Genomic DNA, 6,000 nt, shown 5'->3' on the forward strand with positions numbered 1-6,000 from the left:
GTCTATTCTTGGTTTCAGTGCTACTACAACAGCATGTGGAGCATGAGCATCAAACATTGGCCAAGAAGCACTTTAATACCATTGAAAATAGGAATATTTAAGGCCCCCTGACCTTAATGCAACAACTACCAACATCTATTTAGTTTAACTATCTTAAACTATATAGTATATAGTGAGCTACATTTACAGCTGGGTCATTCTTTGGTCTTGCTTTCACTTCCTGCTTAGACATGACAGGTTGTGCAACATTCCCAGCACCATTAAAGAACTCCCTTGTTTCAGTGTATGAAACGTCTACCTTGGTCTCGGACCACAATGCTATTGGCTCACTAGATTCTTAAAGGTACCTGGTCCCGTTTTTGGAGCATCTTTGATCAATTGGACTGCATTTCCCCTGCCTGTACTGGGAAGCTAGTTGTGAAACCCAGCACTGACTCATGTCATCTAGCTTGGCAGTAGTCATTACCTACCCATGGGTGGTTATCTGCGACAGCTACAATGTCAATCTCCATAAAGAATTGCTCAATTCCTAGCACTTTAAAGCACAAAACAAGTTTATGCATGCATCTCTGCTGGGCTCAAACCTCTGCTTGTATAGGTGACCACTCTTTCCATGCCATTTTGAGTTCACGCTAACATGGATCTCAGTGAGGTTTCTGTTGCACATTTGTGTATGTGTGTGGTCTGCCATCGCCAAATGTACCAATGAACTGGGATTCTCAAAAAATGCAACTCTTTGCCAGCAATCAGGGAGAAGTCCAAGTCAACGTGCAGACTGCAGTCATGCACTCCAATGACACTGAGCCACTAGGGGTGTCTATATGGGATCTTGGCTGCTCTTCCGGTTGTGACCAGGGTAATGGGTCTTTCATTGTGTTGCATGGACATTGCAGAAGCGTTAGCTATAAATATAAACTGGGAAAGACAGAGCTTGAAGAAGCGACCTGTAGAATAACAGTGATACACAATCAAGAGCATGTCCTGTAAAATATTGCCAAGGACAAGTGAATTTGAAAGGGAAGGTACTGTTTTTACACAGGGAATTGTGGAAATCTGAAGCAAGCTACCCATCCAGGTTATTAAAGCCTGGATGCCCTGGTTTCTGTCAGGACACAGCTGGATACGTTCCTTCAATTACCTAAGACTAGCAACCAAACAAGTTAGCATGGTTGAATGGCATCTGTAGGCATCTCTTTTCATCTTTAGCCTTTATATTCTTAATTATCCAAACATGTTGAGAGCCTAAGTATAGTTGTTACTCTGGAAGGAAAATATATTTGTACATATTTGATGTCATCTGGTGTGGGTTAATTAAGGGTACTATAAGCTTATAAGCTTATTTCAAACATATAGGATAAGCTTATAACAATCTTTAATTTAATTGGGATGAATAAAGTAATTCGAATGAATTGAAATTAATTTACCACAGGCACTTCATAACCTTTCATTCGTGATAATCAAGTGAGCTGATTGGTTAGTGCCACGTAATTATTAATCAGGGGTGAAAATATTTGTATATATGTAAGAAGCTGGCATATCATAAGTTTTTACGTCTGTAACCGTAGGAAGCTTCCAACAGTCATTCTTAACAGAGAAAGAGTAGGTTTTTTCCCACATTTTTGTTTTTGACCTGGACTATGAGCTAATGTATGACAACATTTCATTACTTCATTGCTTCTTAATTGTTCATCATCCCACACAATATGATGGTGTTTTTCTCTTCAAACGATTTCTGTCTTCAAACAAGCCACGACTTTTGGTGTTGACATGTGTTGTTCTAAGAAGATGATTAAAGCTCCCACTCTTGTTGGGACCAGTATGTGTTTGGACTTGGATCTGGCCTCCCTTGTACTTGTTTGAATGACTTATTAGCACTTCTCTAAGATGACATGCTCTGTCTACTGCAGAGTGCAAAGAGAAAACAGGTTAAATGAAATGCTTGTTATTGGCAGCAATGCTGAAATATACAGCAGTGTAGAATGGTTAACTTTCTGAAGTTACAATACAGGGGGATTCCAGGAGGCTTGACATTCCACTGCAGAGTTTGAGTGTTGTGATCCAGATGTCACAGTTTCAAGCCTGGTTTATGATTCACTACTGTAAATTTGCACAATTGGCAAAGGGGTAAGGTTGGGATTAGACAGTCTGGACTGTCTTGGCTTCCTGGCAAACGGCAACAAATCCACTATTGCAGCAACATCAGAAATAGATACAGTGTAGCACTCTTCCAATTGACAGAACCTGATTGGTTTATACAGGGTTCATAACCATTACAGATCAGTGGGAATGATACTGACTGAGACACTTTCACAATGAGCATTTTTCCTTCTGCAGAGATCCAACTGGTTACATGACTGAAACTTAGAAATTGTAACCAAATATAAATCCCATTTGACCTTTCTAGGGCTGAAAACAAACTTACAAATCTTACCCTGATGATAATAATAATAATAATAATAATTGCTTTACAGGTAATGGGGACTCTCCTCCATCATCACCAATGAGCAGCCCCACCTGGATGATGCGACGGCAGCCATAGTGCGCCAGAATGCTCACCACACATCAGATATCAGTGGGGAGGAGAGCAGAGTAATGAAGCCAAGTCATAGATGAGGATTATTAGGAGGCCATGATTGGTAAGGGCCAATGGGAAATTTGGCCAGGACACCGGGGTTACACCCCTAGATAGAAGGGATGAAGGGGATGAAGAAATCAGCCCATGCAAAACTCGTTTCTCAGCATTCCTCTGCGACCAGGGTTAGGAAAACACTGACCTACACAGATTGGGACTGAACTGTACCAATTAAACACTCTCCACACGCATTAAAGTCTTATGATTAAAAAACACTGCTCTAGAAATTATACATCTCCCACCGTGCCAGATACTACAATACTTTGTAAAAGCATCTGGAGCTCCATCCCTTGGCTCACTGGCTTGTGGCCGCGGTCAGAAACTCAGTTTCTGGGGGTCCTGTGTCTTCTAGTGTTTGTTTCAACCACCTTCTCAGTTACATACTGTAGTTGGTCTAAAGCCAAGCTGTTATGCTGCACATTTGTATAACCAGGCTCTGAGGTGATTTATAAGTAACGGCATCTTTAAGGGAGACACCAACTGGGTAACCAACTGTAAAAGACCTTAAGAAAAATCCTATCTACTGTATGTGTAATTTCTAAAATAATTAGGTTTATTGTTTATTCAATACTCAGTTTAGAAGAATAACCAGAAGTCATTAAGCCATCCAGGAACTGAGTTTGAGACCCCTGACTTATGGAATAATTAATGCATCACTGTTATCTGAGGGCTTGTGGTCCTTATATCCAAGGAAAGCTTGTGTACTATTTAGGTAAATACCAGCGACAAGCACATTTACAATTGTGGTTAATGTGGGAAATTTGAAGACTGGCTCAAGAAACAAACATACAATGTGCTTATTGTAGGAACTACTACAGGCATGATTAGCATTCAAGTGAGTGGAATTCCCCTTCTTTTTTTATTGCGGAGATAAATTCCAGCTGGATGAAAGAATGGGTTCTTCACAGCAGAATGTAATAATGTGATGACTGTGAATAAAGAGCCAAAAAAATCAACTGCTAGCAAGATGTTTTTAAGCCTTTTTTAAGGCTCATTTTTAAAATCTGGTCATAAGAGAATTGTGTCCTATCCTCTCCAAAGAAAATGCTAAATAAATCTGTGAGACCATATACTGTAAAAAACAATACAGATTTCTATTTATTGATGGATGTTTGATGTTATATTTGTGATGCTGACTAAGACAAATCTGTAAATTCAACCAAACTTTTTAATTGTAATAGAAAAACATTTTTTTTTAATTTAATGTTTGTTTTGAATTTGATTTTTAAACTGTTGTAGATAATGACAATGTTCTAAGATTCAGGGTTTCACAGGATTTGAGTCTTAAAGAAGATATATTTTTTAAAGATGTCAGTTCTGTTTCTTCTTTTCTACTTTAAAAATACAGATTTTTGCCTATATAGTTTGTACTATATCCTTATTTCCAATAGATGCCTTTAGTGAGACTTCTGTTTTGAATGATTTTTCCTGACTTACTAAGGGAAAACTAAAAAGAAAACCATCCCAAAAGTGTCATTTTATACTGTACCATCATTGTGTTATTTTCTTAGCAGGTGGGAGCTTCAGTTCAGTTCAGTTTATTGTCATATGCACAAGTGCAATGAAATGCTTATTTCAGTTAATCACAGTGATGATAATAATAACAATAACTTTATTTTCTATAGCATCATTAAAAATGATCATATGTTCTTATCCTACTTGGTATTATTTTAAATAATCGCCTTCAAACAATGCGTTGTTTAAAAGCAACCATCTCAAAGCACTCCACACTACATGCACTTTACACAAAATGCACTTAACACAATAAAATCAAATGAAGGAAAATTACACAACCAAGAAGGTGAAGTACGGTAGATGTGGAAAATATACCAGCAAGCCTCTTGGAAAAAGCAAGATCTTAGGCTAGATTTAAAACACCCCATTCAGCTGAGTCCCTGATGTCCTTTGGGATGTTGTTCCAGAGCTTGGGGGCCCAGGGACAAAAGGCCCTGTCACACATCTGGGGTAGAAATTCAGGGAGAAAACATAAGAAACCAGAATCTGCTGAGTGAAGGTTATGTGGAGGGGAATAAACACTTGACATATCAACTAAACACTGTCATACCAAGCCAGGCCGAGCCCGAGCCTGGAACGTGAGCAGATGATATTAAAATGCTCCCTTTCCCTAGATATCCACTGTGGTTCGGTGACTTGCGCTTTTTTTCAGTTTCTGATGGAGTTGTGTGAAAATTGTCAAAAAGATCATAAAATGCCAGAGGTGTTTTCCAATCATACAAAATGGGACTTTGTTTCAGAGCTACTTCCTTTTGTATAAATAGAATATCATACCTCCAGACATGAGAACATCTAAAAAAAACGATTATATGGCGGTATAGTGGTGAGAGCCTGGCCAGTGCCAAGCTAAGGTTGCTGCTGGAAAAGGTGTTAGTGGGACCAGTAGGAGGTGCTCACACTGTGGTCTGTATGGGTCCTAATGACCCAGTATAGTGAGGGGGACACTATACTGTAACAAAAGGCACCATCCTTCAGATGAGATGGAAAACCAAGGTCCTGAATCTCTGTGGTCATTACGAATCCCAGGGTCAGCTGTCACCGCTGTGGAGAGAGGGGGCATTTCGCCCAGGAGTGCCGGGCGCCGGAGCCCCGGGGCCACCAGGGGCCGTCAGGAAACTGGAGCGGGGCGGCCTAAAGTTGGGGAAGGCCACTCTTGAATGACACTACCCCTGCTTCAGAGAGCCAGGAGGATCGCTTCACCCTGTCTGCAACCATGGGAAGGGTTGGCCACAGCCGGGGTTTGTTTCTCCCCTGCCTCATCAAGGGCAGACCCTGCCAGGCCCTGGTCGACACCGGCTCGACTATCGCCCTGCTGCAGCCTGGTGTCCTGCCGGGCACCGAGGCAGCCAGACCCCCAGGATGGGAAACCACCAGCCTGCACCTGAGGACGGTGACAGTCCTCGGCAAGCGGACGCTCACCGTGCAGTTTGGGGCCGCGAGGGTAAAACACCCCTTCTACCTCGCCCCAGTCCACGAGGACTGTATCCTGGGGTTGGACTGGTTGCAGCAGGTGGGTGGTTGCCTTGACTTGGGCCGGCGGGAGTTGGTGGGGCAGGGGGAACGGGTGCGCGGCGAGGGGCAGGACAGGAGTAGTGGTGGCCAGGGTGGGGACTAGGAGAGCCACTGGCCAGTGCAGCTGACCAATAGTGTAACCGGTGTACATGGTCACGAGATCGCCCGGACTCATGTAAATAGTTTCCCTGGTTTTGTACCCCTTTCATACATGTACCCAATTACCACCCTATACCTGTTCAACTGTACCCAATGTGTTTTACCGTGTTTGTCTCTCTCCCCGTTGCAGTTGCTGTGCCAGACGCACATCCGATTAATAAAGCGCTGTGTTCTCAGTTAAC

This window comes from Atractosteus spatula, chromosome 1, assembly GCF_055471065.1.
Source record: "Atractosteus spatula isolate fAtrSpa1 chromosome 1, fAtrSpa1.hap1, whole genome shotgun sequence".
In the NCBI taxonomy this organism is placed as follows: domain Eukaryota; kingdom Metazoa; phylum Chordata; class Actinopteri; order Semionotiformes; family Lepisosteidae; genus Atractosteus; species Atractosteus spatula.